Here is a 21,310-nt window from a genome sequence, read left to right on the forward strand (position 1 = left end):
CTCCCCTGGCCACCTTTACTATTCCAGTGAATGTCAAAGGCTCAGTCTCTCCTTACCTCTTCTCCTCTGAGGAAGTCCTGTCTACCTTAAGGGCACGTTTCATTATCGAGGATCACTAATGCATCCTTCAGTGTGGCTCTAACTGGCTTCCCACTCTGGGCCCTGCTGGTGGCAATCTGTCGACAGCTTTCTTTGTATCTTGTCCTCAGATAAACTATTTCTTTGATGTTTTTCTAACAGACCTCTGAACTATCACACTCCTAAAAGCAATTGTTTATCTATCAGTTGCTCAAAGATTTTAATTAGAGCTTGATTTGCGGCAGCTTATACAGGCTTCTGTATGTAATTGAAATACAGAAACACTAAATCTGATTTCAGTCCAAATAGAAACAGCATATTAAGGGCACTTAATCACTTTTTTTTTTTTGCCAGACCATCTTTTTCTCTTTCCCAAGCTTCTCTCAGCGGTCATAAGAAATTGGAGCCTGAACTCTCAGACATCGAGTTTTAACTGTGCCTGGGTGATAATGTGAAATGTTTCTGGCATCGCGAAGAGTCTTCTGTAATAAACCACAGCAGAGAGTGTAACTTCATAGACTTTGATGCTGTCCTCATTTCTTGTAAAAAATCGCTTGCTGTATATCGGTTGATTTGCACATTTAATTTAACATTTGTTTTATTCAGAGAGGATGCTAGACATATTGCTCCAGGCTGTTAATGGTTTTTCCCCCCCTGCAAAATGGCTATATTTTTCATGTTCACCACTCTGGCTAGGAGAGAAGATAACATCCCCCTTATTCTATCAAGCTGACTGCCTGAGGGATGGAAATTTTTTTCATTTAGTGTCGCTGGCTGCATTAGCATTTGTGACACGGCAGACGCTGGAACGTTACAAATGTCTGTAATTGTTTGCATTGCTGGAGGGAATATAATGTTGTTAATATCTATTACTGGACTAAATGAATGAATGAAGTAGCCAGAAACAAATATGAGTGTCAAGCATGATTTAGTTGGCCTATAGCTTTGGAACAGCTGCCAAGTTTAATGTGGGATTGGTGTTTGCCACCTCAGCTTCCCCACTAGGTGGAGGCATTGCTTTAGTTTAAAGTTGCCTATAGTCAGGGTACTGCAGTGTGGTGTAAGAGAAGATTCTACTGGTATTCCCCTTTCCTTTTCCGTTCCATTGCTGTTTCTGCTGATGGTTTGTGGGCACCTTTTCCCTTTGGGTGGGGCCATAAAAACAAAGGAGGATCAAATCAAAACTTCCTCCAGAAAAGGCCAGGGAAGCCAAAGGGTCAGCCAGTCAGATTGTGCTGAGAGACGGAGACTTTTTAGTTCTTCAGTACCCTAATACATGGTCCCTGTCAAGCTCTTGTATTCCTAGTTATGCATGACTGCCCAGGACTTCTCTTCTTTGGCCATTATTGATATGCATAAAACATACGTTTGCAGTGACTTTTTTCTTCCTTGTGCTTCATGTGTGTAGTTGTAACCCCCACCCAGCACAGCCTTTAGGAACAGCTTTCATTCATTAGTCAGGCATGATCACAACAACCATTTATCTTCACAACAGTTCCGAGGACAGAGAGATCATCTCTGAGCTAGTGCGGAGCCAGCCAGCTGAGATGGTCGTCCGCTAAGACTTTTTTAATATTGTGGTCTAATAAATTCGGATTACCTAATCATGGACATCTTACTAAGGTGTTTTGTTTTGTTTTGTTTTTTGAACCTTTTATGAGTCTTCCACAATGGCTTCTGGTTGTGGAACATTTTCATGCATTAATAACAATTTTGAGTATTCAAAAATCTTCATTCTATGTCCTAACTATGGAACTCTTGATATGAACATATTCTTCCTTAGGACCAATCATTTTCATTAAGCTGACACTTACGCTGGGAGTGGTGGCACATGCCTGCACTCATAGACTTGGGCAGCTGAGTTAGGTCTGTGAGTTCCAGCTTGTTGGGAGCCACCTGGAGGCACAGGTGGTCCTGCAGTTTGGAGGTAGCCATGTGGGGCTGAGCACCCCTGCCTGCACCCTTGCCTGCACATGCTCAGACCAGCAGAATGGCATTAACCAATCAGGACAGCGTTCAAGCCGCTCCACCGTTTAAAAGCAGCTGCCTCGGGGCCCAACGCTCTCTCTCTAAGCTTTCTCTCGTCCCTGCTCTATCGTCCCTTCCCCCAATTTTCCTCAAGGGAATGCTCCAAATAAAGATGTGACCAGAGAAGGAATTCTCGTTTTTGGTGGGGTTCATTCCTGCTGGACAGGATGGCGCCCCGCAACTGGTGCTCGAAACTCCGGGACGCTGAGGGACCCTGACAACTACGCCGGGGGACCCTGAGAAAGCCCGGGAGAAAAAGCCAAGATCAGACACCAGCACAGAGAGCCTTGAATTTCAGAACTCTGAGAACATGGAGCGGTGAGTGACGTCGGTTGAAATCCCCAGAAAGGGGAGGAAAAGAAATGTAAAAAGGAATTTCAAAGGATAGGCCTAAATAGAAAAGAAAATACAAAAAAAAAAATCAAAGTTAAGGTATCTGAAAGAAGGTACAGAAAGCAACGGGGAAGAAAAATCCCTTAAGTTCAGTGCAGGTGGAGCTGAGAAAAAGCGAGGTTTACGGTTGGGAGATCCGCGGCTTCCTCCGTGCATACTCGCTGTTAGAGACTGGAGGCAACAGTCTCGTAGGGAGGCAAACTTGATCACTGCCTTCCCTGTTCTTAAAGAGCCACAGAGCTTTTGGAGGTGATTTTCGCCTAATTTTGTTAGAGAGCTCAGTCTCTGGCTCTCACGTACAAAAAACTTTAATTTTTGACTGAGAAAGACAAGCTGCTTGATCGTGCTGAGAGTGCTGGCGGCAGCCGGCCCGCCTTTGAGCGGTAATGCCTGATTAGAAACACGGAAGTGGGCCAGGCACGGTGGTGCACACCTGTGATCCCAGCTACTCAGGAGGGAGACGCAACCAGTTGCTGGCGGGGAGTTTGCTGGGGGTCTACGAACAGCCAGGTCACCATGGCGACGGGCGGGCTAAAGTCCGTGTGACATCAGAGGCTATATGTCCCGGCCTTCTGGCGGGGCTATGGTTTTTGGAGGACTTTTTCAGCACCTGAGCGGACTCGCCTGACTGAGGCGGAAGCTGCGTGGTGAGCAGCGGCGCCATAGAAAGCAGAGAGGAGCTGAATCGGCTCTACAGAAAAACTGTGTTTCCATAGCATCATGGGCGGGCGGAGATGAGTTCCCAGAGAACGGGGCTCCGCGCGCGGGCAGACCGGGCCCTCCACGGGTGGGCGGATGCCCCCCCCCCTCGCCGGAGCTTGAAAAAGACTCACAGCCGGCGGTGCGAATTCATTGCCTGAGGTGAGGCTGAGGTACAGTTCGCAGTTACGGGATAACCGGAGAGCCCGCGCAGGGCCCGGGGCGGAGCCATGCCTTTGGGCCATGCGGGGCGGAGCCATGCCTTTGGGCCATGCAGAGCGCGCCACAATGGGCCTCAGAGGCGGGGCAGCCGCCGCCCTCCGCTGCTGCCGCCCTCAGCCAAGGTCGCCAAAAAAAAAATTCAGTCAGATAAAAACATTTGTCGCCAAAAATTCAGTCAGATAAAAACATTTATCCCCCAAACATCGCCCCTTTGTCAGCAGGAAGTAGCCAGATGATCGACGTCCATTCTCCCTCAAAGAACTGGTCCTAATTATCATAATAAAGGCGCGTCAACCTGGTTATCATTACCTATTGCCCCTGGCAACGGGTGAAATAAAAAATGCTACCTAGAGGTTTTTCCATCTGAATAGGGGAGCTGGAGAGATGGCTCAGAGGTTAAGAGCACTGACTGCTCTTCCAAAGGTCCTAAGTTCAATTCCCAGTGACAACTGCTTTGGTTTTTAAACAATAGAGGGGGACTACACTACCAGTGACAGCTTCCCCCAGAGAAAGGATTTCTCTTGCATTCTTTACACTTAATTTTTAATTCAAAATTTTGCTGGTACAGGCAAACAAGATTTGCTTTTTGAAACAGAGACCTGCAGATCTCTAAGTTCAAAACCAGCCTACTTCCAGTACTGATTGTGCTGAATTTTTACACTGAGAGTTTTTAATACTCTTAAATGTTAATTTGGGAGGAGAGTTTTGTTTATGTTTTTCTAGGAATGCTGACATACATCTGGATGCCAGCGAGACCGACCAGAGAGATAAAGAAGACGACCCAGTGGATGCTGAGTGTCCTGCTGTGGAAGATTCATGCGGAGACAGCAGAGATGACCTTCTGGGCGGTGCCAAGAGCAGCTGTTTCACACCATCGACTTGAGCAACACCCTGTGCAACCTCTTATCTCTGACTCTATTTTGCCTTTTCCCTCCTTGGGGATGGGTGGGAGCAGATATCCTTGGCATGCTGCGTCTAGGTGGGGACCAGATTGGAAAATAGTTTTGCCTTATTGCTCTTAAAGACAATAATTAGGGGGAGATGTTGGGAGCCACCTGGAGGCACAGGTGGTCCTGCAGTTTGGAGGTAGCCATGTGGGGCTGAGCACCCCTGCCTGCACCCTTGCCTGCACATGCTCAGACCAGCAGAATGGCATTAACCAATCAGGACAGCGTTCAAGCCGCTCCACCGTTTAAAAGCAGCTGCCTCGGGGCCCAACGCTCTCTCTCTAAGCTTTCTCTCGTCCCTGCTCTATCGTCCCTTCCCCCAATTTTCCTCAAGGGAATGCTCCAAATAAAGATGTGACCAGAGAAGGAATTCTCGTTTTTGGTGGGGTTCATTCCTGCTGGACAGGATGGCGCCCCGCACCAGCTTCCGTCTCTATTACAATTGGGAGGCGGGGCAGATCAGGAACTAACAAAATCTCCAAGACGGGAGATGAAAAGGCAGCCTTTCTGGCAGGAAGTAAAATGGAAGTGACTTTTGTCACCTAGGAGGGGGTTGGTACCTTCTGGCACTTTATCTGGTCTAATGACTGGCACTGCTTGGAGCGTTCTTTTCCAACAATTCCTAGATTGTGGATTATGGCTCTCAGTTGTTTCACATTGTTTCAAATCTAATGGCCGGGTCAGCAAGTTGGCTCTGTGGGTAAAAGTGATTACTGCTAATCCTGACCATCTGAGTTGGAGCCTCAGAACCCCATAATGGAGAGGAATTGTAAGATTATGGGTATCAGTGCATACTTTCTTATTTACTGGGAAAGAGTAATAAGCCAGTCAGATATCCGACTGCCCTGTGCGGTGGTAGACAAGGGAGGCATGAAGCTGTGAACTTCCCAGTTTGGCAAAGGTTCCATGGAGCTCTGCTCTGAGAACCATGAGTCACCCTCAAGCAAGTCCTACCATCACTCAGTGATACAGTTGACGGCTGCTGGGCCTGGGTCAGTGGATCTTGTTCTCTCTCAGTGACTCTTTCAGTCAAGAACCTCTAGGTCTTAGCTACCTCTGAACTTTGGTCAGTGCTATGGCATTCCATGGGCATCAACCCTAAATCTTGAGCCATAGGGTTGGGGGTTTGGTTTCTTCTTTTCCAGGAAGCTTCTGCGCTACTTCTGTAAATCCACTGGCTTGCTCCCGCCACCTTTCCTAGTTAATCTTTCTGTGTTAGCAACAATCCCAATATAAATATTATTTGTTACATTTCTGCTTTATTACATAGCCTCAAGAACCTAAAACAAAGCTGAGACCCTTTTGTAACAGCAGGTCAAAAGCAGCTGCCATTTGTTTCAGAGGAAAACAGTCCACTGAGAGCCACATAGTAAGTGCCAGGTTGTGCCATAATCCAAATGGGCTAGACATGGGAGTCTGCTCTCCCTGCAACCGGGCCCCAGTGCTCCCCTAGCTACTCCTCTACCTATTCTCAGTTTCCCTGAGAAGAGTCCCTCAGTCCTGTATTCCACTACCCAATTTTTCCATGATGTGCCTCAGGGGAATGTCTAGGTATTAGTAGATTGGTGTGTACCTCCCAACGTGTGGGGATCAGCAAGCCTGCTTCCCGGGCTGTGTGGAAAGAGAAGGACGACAGGGAGTTGGAGAAGGATCGTAACACTATTTTCCTAGAGACAGGCACTGTGGAGGGCGGCTGGCTGGGTTGTTTGAGGAAGATTCTACCAAAGTCAAAATGGAGTCAAAATGGCTCCATCCTAAGAGTAGACAGCCCTATGGGATTAGGGTCCCAGGCAGAAAACTGAACAGTTCTACAGGAGGAAATCAGCATCTAAGGGTAGCAGAGGAGAGCCTTTATGTCACCATTTGCCTGGAAGTGCCGTCTGCAGGCCAGTCGGAGTCCTCCCCAAAAAACCTCTCTCCATCTGTTCAGCCCAGTAGGAACCAAAACAAAGTGGCCACTTCCCAGAGCCTCTTTCCCCTCTCATTCCCTCCTACAGCCGTCAGTTTGTGTGTCCTACCAAGGCGAACAAAGAAGAGAAAGGGAAGAACTTTGGCTCGTTCTTTTCTATCCAAGGTCTCTGCCTGAGGGCGGAAGCAGAGATAAAACTGCTTAGGGTTAAATGTGGTCAGATGTTTAATTGCCCACAGCACACAGAGAGCTTTCTGTGGCATGAAGTTGGTTTGAAAGACAATAGGGCCGGTCCATAATTTTTCTAAATGACAGGAAAGAACAAACTATAGGAACTGATGAGGGGTAAGGATCACTCTTTTGCTTGTACCCTGCACTCTCTGGGCGCCAGTTTGTCTAACAGAATGGTTCCCCTGAGGAGACCTAGTCAGGTGTCACTGACTGTTGGGAAGCTGCTGAGCGAGTCTAAGCCTCCAGTCGTTGATGCCCTAGGAAAACTTCCAGGAAGTAATGGGTAATTACCACGACAAGCAGCGGTGCTGGGATATATTCAACTTCATCAGACTGCACACATTTAGCAGTTCCTTGGGTATCCACGATACCTTCATAAAATGGGTTTAAAAAACAAGCCAGCAAACAAAGCAACCAATTCCCAAGACTCTGAGTCTTCCTTCTTAAGAGTTAACAGCTAGGGGTCCGGCACTCCATCATAGTCTATGTTTATAACCTCGACACTTAACTACAGGTTATAAAGGGAGTAAACTCAGAGCATGGAAGTGAGCTTGTAAGGGTTGCATAGATTTGTTTTTTCCATCCTTCTAAAAATTAGGAATATAATATGTAAAATCACAGAGGTATTGTCAGCTTATCAACACTCCCACCAAAGTGGCTTCTGACCCTCTGTGTCATAAGCCCAGTTTCAGTTCAGTTAGAACAAAGGAAGTTAAGGAATAGCTTAATGAAGTTCCGTAAGTTTTTTCTTCTTGCCTAGGTATTTCTTCCCTGGGCTTTCTTTTGGGTCCGCAGTGGTACATAGTGGCCATCACCTAATTTTGTGGCTTTCTCAGTCGTGGAAATTAGCTTGAATTTAGCCGTTTCTATGAACTTATTCATTTGTTCATAAACTCTCCAGACCTAGTCCACCCTCAAGCAATTAAAGATGGCTAAAGGGAATTCTTGCAGGCCAATACTAATTCAATGAGGTAACATCGGCCCAAGGTGAAAGCGAGGCTCCCCTACTTGACATTAACTGTCCATTCTAACCAATCATGTTGCTGTCCTTACCACTTTGCAGACATTAACCCTCTGACACTTCAGAGGAGCAGATGTTGTCACCTTTTTTACCAACGAGAAAATTATCTTTGAAAATTATAAAGCAAAATGCTAAAATGGTATTTACCTAAGACTTTGTCTTGCCCCAGTCATGTGTAGTGGGAAAAACAGACAAATGCCTTGCCTTTCTTTTTCTATCTACTCCCCTTCCCCCACCCAGAAGCTATGCAGAACTTAGATAACATTTTGGGAACAATATTATTACCCCCCCTCTTTTATGCATGTTTTTGAAGAATTTAGAGATCAAGAAAAATCTAGCTCTGTAATTAAAACGTGAAAGCAAAAGCTATTTGTAGCAGAAAAACATCCCATTAATGTGATTTCCTTGTGGCGGATTGACAAGTTCAAAGCAGTGGTGCAGGTTGCCATGGGCACCAGATTCTATTTGCTCTGCTAGTTCATTTTGCTTAGCGCCTGAGAGGGTGGCACCCAGGCAGCGCTCCCTGAGCTTTGTTAGAATAGATTTGTAGTTTCCGTGGAATACCTTCTCTTTCTGGATCTATCCGGATAAGAGCTACAGTCAGTGGTTGGTTGCTTTAGGAGCAGAGGTTGTGGGATTTCTCAGGCATCTGAACAGTAGAAAGGCACAGGGCAGAGTGGGCTTCCTTCCTTCTCAGATCTCTCATGCACCACAGGCTGTAAATTAATATTTGTCAAAAAGATGGGGGAGCGGATGGATGGGTAACTCATTATCATGTGGTACGTGCCTGGATTAGTCTTCGGATGTGTGAGGAGAGGAGCTAGGGCAGAAATTGCAGCACAGAAGAAGCTGAGACTGTCAGGGGAGAGAAGCAAGCAGGCATTCCTGAGTGCTTCATACTCACTAAGGCACTTTTGCGCAGCAGCGTGGGATCCGGGAGAGAAACTCAGCAAAGTGTCTGAGAAGAGAGGTTCTCTTTCGGAGGCCACCACAGACTGCGCAAGAGGCAATCAACACACAAAACTTGCTTTGACAATGTCCTGTGACCACCTTCTCCTAACTCTGATCTTTTATTAGACATGTGGTACCTTGAGGACGAAGTGAGAAATGGTGAGGGCAATTTGCTGTAACTGGAGCAGCAGGAGTGGTTCCCTGGCCCCAAACCAAAGGGTGAGGTTTTGTTTCATTTGTCTCGCCTTCTCAGGCCAGGTGACTTTCATTTTGAATTATGTGTTTTCCTTCCCTGACAAACGCTGCCTCCTGCCAACGCCTTCAGTTTGGGAAAGGCTCCTGTGCCTTGGTGTGCAACAAGCACACAATTTGAAATGATGACGGTTCCAGGATTGCAATAGAAATGGCAATATTTCACACTCACTGCCCCCTTCTCACTCCTACCCACTCCTATGTGCAACGTTGCCTAAGCAAATTCTGATAGTCTCTTTTGTATTTGGCCAGTGCCTAAGTAAGCAAAAGGCAGGATATAGCAAATGTCTTCCAAATCTCCATTTATCACGAACACAAATTGTAGCTTCAGCTTTTTTGCTATATGCAAATGAGCCGGCAGATGTATGCCATTGGCAGAAAATCTTGCGAGGGACCTGGCCCTGTCTGTTGCTAAATATACATCTCTAGCTCTTCTGGGAAGAGATACAGCTATGAACTTTAATTAATTGCTGCTAATGTTCTGACTTCTCATTCTCTGTTCCCCAGGAGTCCCTTAAGACAGTTTTTGTCAGAGCTCCTCGAGGAACGATGATGACTTGGCTGCCCCTGGTTTCATGGTACCCCTATTTTGATTTATCTCTCTGAGTTTCAGAGCACTTCTTTGTACATTGTCTCAACTCACCTACACATGACTGGTGCACAGTTATCTTTCTGTGCTTACAGGTGATTGTTGGATGATGATTTCTGATGCTCCGATACCCTGATTCGTAACAAATGTTAGTAGACAACAATAACATAGGACACAACTCACTGAGAATTCCAGTTAAAATCCTCTAATGATAAAGAAAGCAAGAACATCATGAAGAGGCATAGAGACGGGGGATGGAAAGCAGGGGAGCTGGGCCAGGCAAAAGAAACACCTGAGGGAAACTTCTTTCAGAATCTGACTCAGGTTGCTTATCTTTTATATTACTTAGTGCTTTAGAGTTTCCAAAATACCCAGCAGCATTTGCCATAGGAGGATGGGCCCCATTCACCCAGCACCCCAAATAGCTCCCTGCCTGCTGCCACTGTTTGCGCTGCTGCAGGTGGGTATAGGCACACATTTAATTCACACAAACTTCTGCTAATTATTTATATTATCCTTTCAAAAGTTTTATTGATGTAAGTATAAACTGCAAAGTACTTGCCTTTGTAGACTCTCCGAATGACATAGGAGTGTGAAGAAAAATGTCCCTTTTCCAATTTCCTTCTGTTAGATATATGCTAATAATGCACGTGTTGTTTCTAGGCTAAAAGTGCACACTTCTTATAAAATACGGATATTTTTTAAGCAGCGTGTTCCATTTTTAACCAGCAGCACAGTATTGATCAGTTAACTTTTCACACACTTCAGAGAAGATCAGCACTGGTGAAGTGGCTTGAAAGCCATGTTTGAGAACTGCTGAAATTTGTTTGTTTGAAAATGATTTGTTTTGTTCTTATGATGTTTGTTGGTAATATATCACCCTTAGTGAAGCCTGTGAGGTGTCTCACAGTACTGCACAGGTTCTCTGGAGGAGTAGGAAGCAAGCGTCTAAGTAAGTTCAATATTATCCCTGGTGCCTTGCACTGGAGGCCAAGGGTTCCTTTGTGTTCTGTGTGGTAGAAAGGAAAACTCTGTCATTACCAAATCTTATAGTGAAATGTTACATATTCCTCTGGAGATGCTTCTCGTTCAAGGTTATCTGCAGTACCAAAAGAGAATCTCCACTTCTTTGAAATAGAGATCATTACTGTGTATGTAACTACCTACTGGTGAGTCTTTGTCTCTGCTTCATTGGGATGCAGGGTGTGAAATCCACAAAGAACTAATAAAAGGTTAAAAAAAATTCATCTGAAATTTGTTTTCAGTTGGTAACAAAGAGAGAAAACGCCACACCACTTTTAACCATCAGAGGCTATGTATCCTGCCAAAAGCACCAGATGACTGTGAACAAGTCGGCTTGAGTCTCCAACACAAAACATAAAATTAAAAAATAAGAGATATTTAAAATGCATTAATTCATAGAAACAACTAAAAGGATTATATAATCTATATCCCTTGTCCAAAATATATTGTGAGGTATATTTCTAATATAGTAGCTTTGAGTGCTTTCAAGATTCTAATGGAAGATACTTTTCAGAAAGATTAATTATTACCAAATTACAAATTTATATCACACAAATTAATGCCTGTTTTGTTGCATTATCTCTTCATGGACTAGGTATAGAAAACATTTGCTTTCTAATTTTTGTAGTAAAACACATTCCTCTTGGAATGGTTGAATTAAAAAAAAAGAGACTGAGAAAATGTTTTAGCAGGTAACAGCGTGTACTACTCTTGCAGAGGACCCTGGTTCAATTTCCAGCATCCGTATAGTGACTTACAACCATATGTAACTCCAGTTCTAACAAATCCGATGGCCTCTTCTGGCTTTGGCAGGCAACAAACGTTCATGTGGTCCATGTGCATACATATAGGCCAGCACTCATACACATGGAAATAAACCAATCTTGGAAAAAGAAAAATGCAGAAACTGAAACCCTCTCCAACACTTCTATTAGTGTAGAAACCGAGGGCATGACAGCTCCAAGGTATGGTTGAGGGGAAAGTTTTTATTGTAGCTATGAGGGAGAATACAGCCAGAGGCATCTGGAAGCATGCAGAACTGAGGGAGAAAGTAGCAAACTGAACATGGCCAGCAGACTGGAATAGGTCATTAGGAGAGGGAGAGAGAGGGAGAGGGAGAGAGAGAGAGAGGAAGAGAAATAGCTTAAATAGTAGGCTTCTACAGGAATGAGAAACCAGGTGAAGGGAAGTTCATGAGCTGGAGAAATTCAGGGTGGAGCACGGCTAGAAGAGCTGAGAACAGCAGATAGTTGTGGTATTGAGAGCCTGGAGACCAGGGTGTGCTTGTATGCTAATTAAGGCACTAATTAAGATAGTCATGTGTCCAGAGTTTCTTCTGACCTGACATTAGGAGATAAGTTATTGGCAGTTGATGTTTTTCTTTGAATTTTAGTGTAAAAAAGGGTTTTTTTTTTTTGGTATGTTTGTAATTTGAAAACATAGGTCATATATGGCCCGTTTAACTTGCATAATCATCTCTCCAAGTAAACAAATAGACAAGACAGTGACCTTGTCTTCTGCTGTTTACAAATATTTGAAAGATGTTTAGAGAAAAATGTAAAATGTCCTAAAGAAAAACACCACTGTTAGTGGTGAAGCTATGTTTTTGTTTTGGCAAAAGGAAAACAGTTGCTTTCTTCTCTCTTTGATGGTTAGTTTTATTAACTATGACTTGAGGGCTCCAGGCTGATTGCTATCCCAGGATCCCTGCAGGGTTCTCCCTCAGTGGACCCATTGGATCTGGCCTTATCGTATAATCCACAGAGGTACCACTCCTTCATCACTACATTCAGGTCACCCCCTTCCTTCATTACTGTTGTCTTGAGGGGAAATGAACATGTAAAGCATTTGGTGGAACCAGCAGATGTCTGTGCGACCCATGAAGCCTTCTCATCTCGAGCTGCACCAACAGAGGTAAGACGGAATTAGCCACCGTGTTTCACACGGAAACAGAGAGAATCAATCCACAGCTGTTGTCTGGCAGCTCTCACCTCATGAGTCTGTGAAGCGACAGCTTCCGCAGCTGGGAGTAGAGACTGGGAAGCCTTCTTAGGGTCTAAAGGTGCTAATTAATGTGCTACCTAGACACATCTAGTGACTGGAGCTAGTTACATGCTCGTTTTTTAAAGAGCTGACCTTTCTCTCTTGGACCTCATCTTGAGTGCTCTAGGTAGTCAGGAAATCATAACAGATATTAAACCTCTCCTATTCTTTCAAACCTTTACAGAAATGCAAATCATTACCTTCAGGAGGAAGCACCCAGGCATATGAATTTATACCAGCAATGTTTGCCAATGAGTCATACCTGATGTTGTAAAAGCTATTCCAGTAGGAAGGCAGTCGCTGCCATAAGGAAACAGCAGGGGGAATGCCTCTTTGTCCTGAACGTTGAGTTCAACGTTGAGTTTTAGAAGCGTGCAAAAACACTCACTTCTCCCCCAATACAGATAATTACACTAAAACGTTTGTTTATTTGTTTCTAACATCACCACAGGAAGAAAAATTCAACTCCTCTAAATACAGATGGCTATTGCAAAGCCAGAGAGTAAATCTGTAAGGCGGCAACTTGTGTTACTATGTTAGAGCAAGAGCTCAAATTCATGCAGGTGTGTGTTATTGATGCTTTAATTGCTACATCTGGTAGCTGTTTAGGTGTCAGTGGATAGGACTTCAGTACTGTACAATAGGTACAATAACAGATGTTACATATCGCAAGAACCACAGGGAGTCAATATAAGCAACAGGGTGAATCTGATTACCGGAGACACTAAGCTGAAGAAGAAAAAGCACACAAGGGCAGATGAACCTATGGCTGTAATTTATGAAACTGCTGTTCTCGTTGCAATATATAGTGCAATGAATACACCAAGAAAGGTAGTCTTGGAATAACAGATTCTGTTTGGGGGGAGGAAGAGCGGAAAAGAACATGAGAGAGAGAGAGAGAGAGAGAGAGAGAGAGAGAGAGAGAGAGAGAGAAGGGGGAAAAGTGAGAGGAAAGGGAAAGAAGAGGGAGAAGGAGGGAGAAAAAGGTAAAGGGGGAGAGAAAGGGGAAGGCGGTGGAAAGAGATGGAGGAAGGGAGAGAGAGAGACAGAGAGAGAAGGACAAAGGAGAGGAAAACTAGCCAATCACATGGTCTAGTGGAAGAAATGTGGGATTGAAGGAAAAGACAAAGAAGCTGTGGCTCTAAGTGTTAAAAGCCCCCTGACAGGGAAAGATGTACCGTGTACCAGTGGGGCTCACAATGTAGCACCTACCGACTGAGATGCTTTACAAAGGCTTAAGGGAACTAGGAGATCTGATGGGGAAAAAGCCTAACAAAACACAATTCAAAAGAAAAGCAAACACACACACATCTGGAGCAAATAATTTTGAATAAAGAGACGCAATTGGGGAAAGAAAATGTGTAAAGCCTCAATCTGAGTGAAAGCAGCCAGCAAATTCTCCCTGGATTGCCAGGCATTACAACAGCTACAGAGGGCGAGTCTTCCCTCTTGGGGCTTCAGGCGCAGAGCTGCCTCATTAGGAGACACCGACAAAGGCATTCATGGCCCTCTTTACAAGTAGAATAAGGTCCTCGTTACATTTCTGCGGTGAATGAATCTCATCCGCGTTGGAGAACACATTCTGAAGTAGGTGAAGGTGCACACCAGACAGTACTTCTGCCCCCTTATCATTCTTAATTGAACAAACTGACAGGAACTTACCATTAGCAAACTAATTGCCAGCTCTTGAGGAACCATTTAATGGTAGGATGTAGTATGTGCCTGACAGGGTTATAAAGCACTTCATCTATTTGAACCATTAAGTATTTGCAACAAACTCTTGTCTACGTGAACAGATAGGAAAACTGAGTTGTAGACAGCCTAATGCCCTCCCCAAGACCATGATTTGAATAAAAGGTGGTTTTGGGATCCAAACCCACACAAATGCCTTCCTTCTTTGAGCCTCTTTAGTGACGCCTTCATCTTTGCAAGTAGGAAGAAAAGGAGGTTAGCTAGATAGTTCTTTACAATTTGGCAGATAAACATTTTCTATGAATGAGGTCAGAAAAACCAATGACACATTCCTAGCCTTTACTGTTTTCCTAGAATATCCTGCCATCACCTCAGCTTCAAAGAGCTAGTTTCCTTCCAAGGGTAAACTGAGGCCTGTTGGATATGGGATCTAGGTTTTTTCTTGTGACTTCTGTCCCTGGACATTTGTGGGCTTTGGTCTGTTGAGTCTCAGTGGCTCTTGAAAAACTGGATGAGATGAAACTACGTAGAACCTGTAGACATCTCAGGATCGCCGTGGCATTGTATCTGAGATCTATAGTTAATCTTAGGAGACTGCTTGAAATAACTACAGTCAATAATTTTTGAAAATTGCTCCATGCAGATATATGTTATGTATAAAATGTTGGGTTTTTAGTGTCTTCTGGAACGGCAGAACCACTGTATTCATGAATCCAAAGCAGCTATGGCTGCTTGCTGAAGGCCTGTGCCAGATCAAGCCAGTCAACATTCTAGCATAAAGGAAGCAGGGAGCTTATGAGCCCCAACTCCTAACTGAGGAGTTATTGATAGTTGATGGCCTATCTGAAAGGGAGATGCATGTATGGTCCCAGCTTGTGAACATATGGGCAGTTCAAATTGGACTCAGTGGGTTATTAAAAGGGCAGAGGGGTTAGAGAGATGGCCCCGCAGTTAAGAGCACTTGTTGCTCTTGCAGAGGACCCAGGTTCAGTTCCCAGCATTCATATGATGCCTCACAGACATCCATAATTCTTACCTCAGGGGATTTGATGTCCTCTTCTGAGTTCCTTAGGCTCTAGGTATACATGTGGTACACATACATATACACAGTAAAACCCTGTATGCACCAGGCGGTGGTGGTTCACGCCTTTAAGCACTCGGGAGGCCAGAGGCAGGTGGATCTCTGTGAGTGTGAATCTGGTCTACAAAAGCTAGTTCCAGGACAGGCTCCAAAGTTACAGCAATACCTTGTCAAAAACAAAACAAAACAAAACAAAACAACAACAAAAAACAACAAAAACAAAGCCTGTATGCAGAAAATAAAAAAGTAAAAAGATTTATTTAATAACAAAGAGGCTATGAGGTTGGGAGGAGCTGGAAAGTGGGGCCTGAATCTTACAGGAGTGGATAGGATCAAAATTCATTTGTATGCATGTAGGAAATGCTTACAGAATTGCTGAAACTTTATATTAAAAATACTGGTTTCTCTGGTGATACCTTTTTCCTTTTCAGAATCTCACTGACTGGCGTCCCCATGACTGTGTGTCGGAGGAACCCATGAGTTCCTGTCGGTGCTATGAGTTCCTGTCGGTGCTGTGAGTTCCTGTCGGTGCTATGAGTTCCTGTCGGTGCTATGAGTTCCTGTCGGTGCTATGAGTTCCTGTTGGTGCTATGAGTTCCTGTCGGTGCTATGAGTTCCTGTCGGTGCTATGAGTTCCTGTCGGTGCTATGAGTTCCTGTCGGAGGAACCCATGAGTTCCTGTCGGTGCTATGAGTTCCTGTCGGTGCTATGAGTTCCTGTCGGTGCTATGAGTTCCTGTCGGTGCTATGATTCCTGACTGCGCTGCTGTGGTTTTCTGATTTATCTTTTCTGGCCCGAGGTCTCTCCATTAGAACTGCTACATCCACCACACACACAAAGGAGTGGTATCTGTAAGTTCCTTATACAAACCCAAGAGCATTGTACCACGAGTCTCTCTCCCAGCACTGGCAGTTTGGAGACTCAAGGGGCCTGACCTGGTGTTCTATGTCATTGCCTGTCAACCCTTCACCATCCTCTTATTCTCGTTTGCATGTGTTTCATTGTTATGTTCTGCATTATATTTCCCTAATGTTGAAGTAGGATTTTTTTTATTATTAATATAGGGTAGGAAAATATCCTAGGACCATGAAGGTTTTCTTTATGTCCTTAAGGAACTCAGTGTGCCGACCACTTCCAGATTCTGCCCATGTCCAGCCTTGCTTTGGGCATTTCCAAGCTATCATGGAGAAGGGAAAATAAAGTCAAGTAAGCTGCACAGAATGTTCTGTGCCTTCTGGGAAAGACTGGGGAGGGACCCACTGGAAAGCCGATTCAAAGGCATTGAGCTAACAGGTCACCCAGCTCTCCTTTACCACAGCACTTGGGAAGCATGGTCTTTCTTTCTTGGTAACTCTATAAAGCTCCAAGCCAAGCACTATACACCGAGAGTTTAAGACGAGAAACAAATTCACCCAGGAGCAATTTTAGATAAGCTACAAACTGATCGGAAGTGCTAATTTTGTGTTCAATGTTGTACATACTACCATTCACCATAATTTACTCAATCTTTTGGCAAACATTTTTTAGGGGACATCTGATATAGGTGCTAATGCTAGACGCTGTAGATCATAAATGATTATGGTATGATTCTCCTCTTAAAGAAGTCAGAACCTAATAGGGAAGACAGATACACACATGGTAATCCTAGTAAATGATGTACATTTCTGTTCTAGGAATCAAACACTATTCTACCAACAAGGAAGGGGAAAATTTGGGGCATCTGGTTTTGGAGACGGGCATTTGTGGTTGGCTTTGAAGGACAAGACAGTTTCTCTGTATCTCATTAGGTTGTCATCCTTCATATAGCAAACACTGAAAAAAATGCTGCTGCCTAATAATCTCAAGATAAAGGAAAATAGGATTTCTTTTTTTTTCCCGTTAGACTTGTTTATTCAAGTATCCGAAAACACTCTTTCCACTTTCTCCCCTCCTCCCAATACCCTCCCGCTCCCCCCACTCTCCCCACTCCCTCTCCTCCTCACCATTCCCCAGAGCAGTCAGGGTTTCCTGCCCTGTGGGAAATCCAAGTTTCTCCCCCCTCCCTCCAGGTCCAGGAAGGTGAGCATCCAGACAGGCCAGGATCCCAAAAAGTCAGTCCATGCAGACGAAACAAGACCCAGTGCTATTGTCAATGGCTTCTCAGTCTTTATTTGGACCTTGGGGGCTCAGTCAGCCCCCATGTCAATCACATTCAGAGAGTCCGGTTTGATCTCATGCTCGTTCAGTCCCAGTCCAGCTGGCCTTGGTGAGCTCTCATTCGATCAGACCCCTTGTATCAGTGGGTGAACGCACCCTTCGTGGTCCTGACTTTCAGTGCTCCAATGTGGGTCTCCGTCTCTATCTCCATCCATCGTCAGATGAAGGCCCCCTCTGATTTTGCTTTCCTTGCTCACGATCTCCCTCCCTCTGCTTCTCATTTGGGCCTAGGGAGTTAAGTTCAGTGTTCCAATATGTGTCTCTGTCTCTATCTCCATCCATCGCCATATGAAGGTTCTGTGGTGATATGCAAAATATTCATCAGTATGGTTATGGGCCAAGGCCAGATCAGGCACCCTCTCCTCTGCTGCCCAGGGAACAATCTGGGGACCTCTCCTTGGGCCTGGGAACCCCTCCAGAATCAAGTCTCTTGCATACCCTAAAATGGCTCCCTTAGTTGAGATATAAACTTCCCTGCTCCCATAACCATCCTTCCTCCCTCCCCCCTCCCATTCCCCCAATCCATCCCCGATCCTCCCCCTCTCCCCTCTCCCTAACCATCTCCCCATACTTCCACCCTCCCAACCCCCCCGTGCACCCAAGTTTGCCTGGCAATCTTGCCTACTTCTAATATCCAGGAGGATAACTATATGATTTTCTTCAGGTTCACCTTCTTATTCAGCTTCTCTAGGATCACAAATTATAGACTCAAAGACCTTTAACTATGGCTAGAAACCACTTATGAGTGAGTACATACCATATTCCTCTTTTTGGGTCTGGGTTACCTCACTCAGTAAAGCGTTTTCTATTTCCATCCATTTACATGCAAAATTCAAGATGTCATTGTTTTTTACCGCTGAGTAAAACTCTAATGTGTATATGTTCCACACCTTTTTTTAACCATTCTTCTACTGAGGGGCACCTAGGTTGTTTCCAGGTTCTGGCTATTACAAATAATGCAGCTATTAACATAGTTGAACAAATACTTTTGTAGTATGATAGGGCATCTCTTGGGTATATTCCCAAGAGTAGAATTGCTGGGTCCTGAGGGAGGTTGACTCCCAGTTTCCTGAGAAACCGCCACACTGATTTCCACAGTGGCTGTACAAGTTTGCATTCCCACCAACAATGGATGAGTGTTCCCCTCACTCCACATCCTCTCCAGCATAGGCTATCATTGGTGTTTTTGAGGTTAGCTATTCTGACAGATGTAAGATGGTGTCTCAAAGTGGTTTTGATTTGCATTTCCCTAATCGCTAAGGAGGTTGAGCATGTCCTTAAGTGTCTTCTGGCCATTCGAAGTTCATCTGTTGTGAATTCTCTGTTAAGTTCAGTACCCCATTTTTTAATTGGGTTAATTAGAGTTTTAGTGTCTAGTTTCTTGAGTTCTTTGTATATTTTGGAGATCAGACCTTTGTCTGATGAGGGGTTGGTGAAGATCTTCTCCCAGTCAGAAGGTAGCCTTTTTGTCTTACTGACAGTGTCCTTTGCTTTACAGAAGCTTCTCAGTTTCAGTAGGTCCCATTTATTCATTGTTTCTCTTATTGTCTGTGCTACTGGGGTTCTACTTAGGAAGTGGCCTCCTGTGCCTATATCTTGTAGACTACTTCCCACTTTCTCTTCTATCAGGTTCAAAGTGGACAGATTAATGTTGATGTCTTTAATCCATTTGGACTTGAGTTTTGTGCATGGTGATAGATATGGATCTACTTTCATTCTTCTACAGGTTGACATCCAGCTATGCCAGCACCATTTGTTAAAGATGCTTTCCTTCTTCCATTGTATACCTTTAGCTCCCTTATCGAAAATTAAGTGTTCATAGGTTTGTGGATTAATATTCGGGTCTTCTTCTTGAAGGGTGAGTCAATTATTGCCCCCAGTGGTCTAGATTGATCAGACATGGCTCTAACATGGCATCATTTGGCTCATATGAATAACCAATATTCCTGAGATCATTGTACAGATGACAGGTAGGAGGAAAACTTGACATATCACAAATGCCCAATTAGTTGTTGAAATTGTCATCTCTCCTGTATTTTTTTCTTCATGAGGGTTTTATATTTTCAGTTTTGGGACCTTGACATCATGTTTATAAGCCAGTAGTTCAGCCCTAAGTGCGTTCTGATGAATGACTAAAATTTATCACCGTGGTGACACTTAATTTGAGTCCAGTGAGAAGTCAACTTAGAGCTATAAGGTTTAGATTTTATAATGAAATTTTGATTAAACTGGGCCTTTTCCCTAGTGTCATTTATTTTGTGAACTAGCACAGTAGTGAGAAAATAAATGGTAGGAACACAACCACAAATTCTTCTGTGTAGTTATCACCAACTCTGTATTTAATAGTAATGGTTGCATTTTCTTCCTGCATTTAATTTCTTTTGTCAGGCATCCCAAGGAAAATAATGAAGAGTTTAATGTTGAAGAAACGGCTACTTCCGTTGACGATTCTTGTGGGGATATAGAGAGTGCTGTCACATACCTGTGTGAGAAAGGAAAAAAAATTCTATGATCCATTGATCATTTCAAAAAGACCCATGTTTGAATGGCTTAGTAGACTATCAAATGATGTGAATTTCTGTTTAAACTCATCTCTGGATGTGAGGCTCTGGTGGTCTGAAGGCGTCAGTTCTGACTTTCATCACCAGGTGGGAGTAGAGCACCGGGAAGAGAATGAAATGGAGCCCAATGAAAAGGCGCGTGTAAAACGTATTTATGATAAGAAAAACATGTTCTGAAGCAAGAAATAAGAAAATTATAGAAAGAGTCAACTAAAATCTAGTCATCCTTGTGGCTCTGCATTACACTAATTTTTGCTGCTTTATAGTTGGTAAATTTCTTGCAAATTTTGCCTTCAAACTAAATAAGTAGTTTATATAAAGCAGACAAACTGAAGGAATACCAACTGTGAGTGAAGGGGAATAACGCTGTATTTTATGTTGAATGATAACGCGGAATCTTAAGCATTCGGTTTGCTTATGCTTTGTCAGATTGGCTGGCTGGCTGGCAGGGAAGTAATTATGTCAGAGGCTGTACTAAGTAGAAGAGAGAGAAGAGAGGTCGCTCCGAAAGCTTGCGTATGTCGGGTCATGTGCAGAGTAGACATTTTTCAAGAGGAAAATATTTAACCTGGACCTCTAGCCTTGCTTACTGGGCCTTTTATCAGGAGAGAAAATCAGGTAAATCAACTTTTTTTTTATTTTTTATTTTTTATTTTTATTTTTTTACCAAGTCTGACTCAAGATTCTCTTCAGGAGACTTTGCCTGTCTTCACCTGAGACAGCCTTTAGAGAAGTTGCGTAAACACAGACAGGTGGGCCCTAGTGAAAGAGGTCCTGATTCCGTAGGTCTGGAGCAGGAACTGGGGTACAGACTTCAAGAACGGGCAGCCGTGACTCTGATGCTGTGGGGATGGGTGCCCATTTTGAGAACCACTGTTTTCTATGCATGTGTGCAGCTCATGGGGGCAACACCCAGATAATTCTGATGAGTTTTCCTTATTTGCTAAGGTACAGCTTGGGCTGGGAAAATGTTGTTTGACCCTAGGTAGCTGTTGCCTAAGCCCCCAAACGTTTTCTTTTCATAGTTTTGCAATGGGATTTATTTGTTAGAATTTGATCAGACTATTGTCTTACAGATTAGATTGCACTAGTTTCTCAGGTGGGCTTAGGTGTGTGTGCACCTTTGCAAGGTCACTGTCACAGGTGTGCCTTGGGCTGTGGCTCCTGTGCTGCCCTTTGCAATGCCAAGGAGCTAGAACTGTGTAAAGTAGGTAACTCATGAGCTCTCGACTGTCAACAACCAAAGGCAGACACTCTGAGATCTTCCAGTACTTGTGCTACTGGGAATCTATGCTTTGAAGAAGTGATGTAAAATGAAGATCAGGGAAGGCGTTGTCCTTAATTACTGAACCCGTGTGCATTACTCATGGTTCTCCAGAGAGATAGAACCAACA

The 21,310-nt window shown here is 44.1% G+C and overlaps 1 pseudogene; it reads left to right on the plus strand.

Moving 5' to 3' along the window:
- Positions 1 to 3,171: 3,171 nt before the first annotated feature.
- LOC148120543 (Nuclear RNase P) lies at positions 3,172 to 3,380 on the plus strand (annotated as a pseudogene).
- Positions 3,381 to 21,310: the final 17,930 nt, after the last annotated feature.

Source organism: Myodes glareolus, chromosome 11, assembly GCF_982192425.1.
Source record: "Myodes glareolus chromosome 11, mMyoGla1.1, whole genome shotgun sequence".
Taxonomy (NCBI): domain Eukaryota; kingdom Metazoa; phylum Chordata; class Mammalia; order Rodentia; family Cricetidae; genus Myodes; species Myodes glareolus.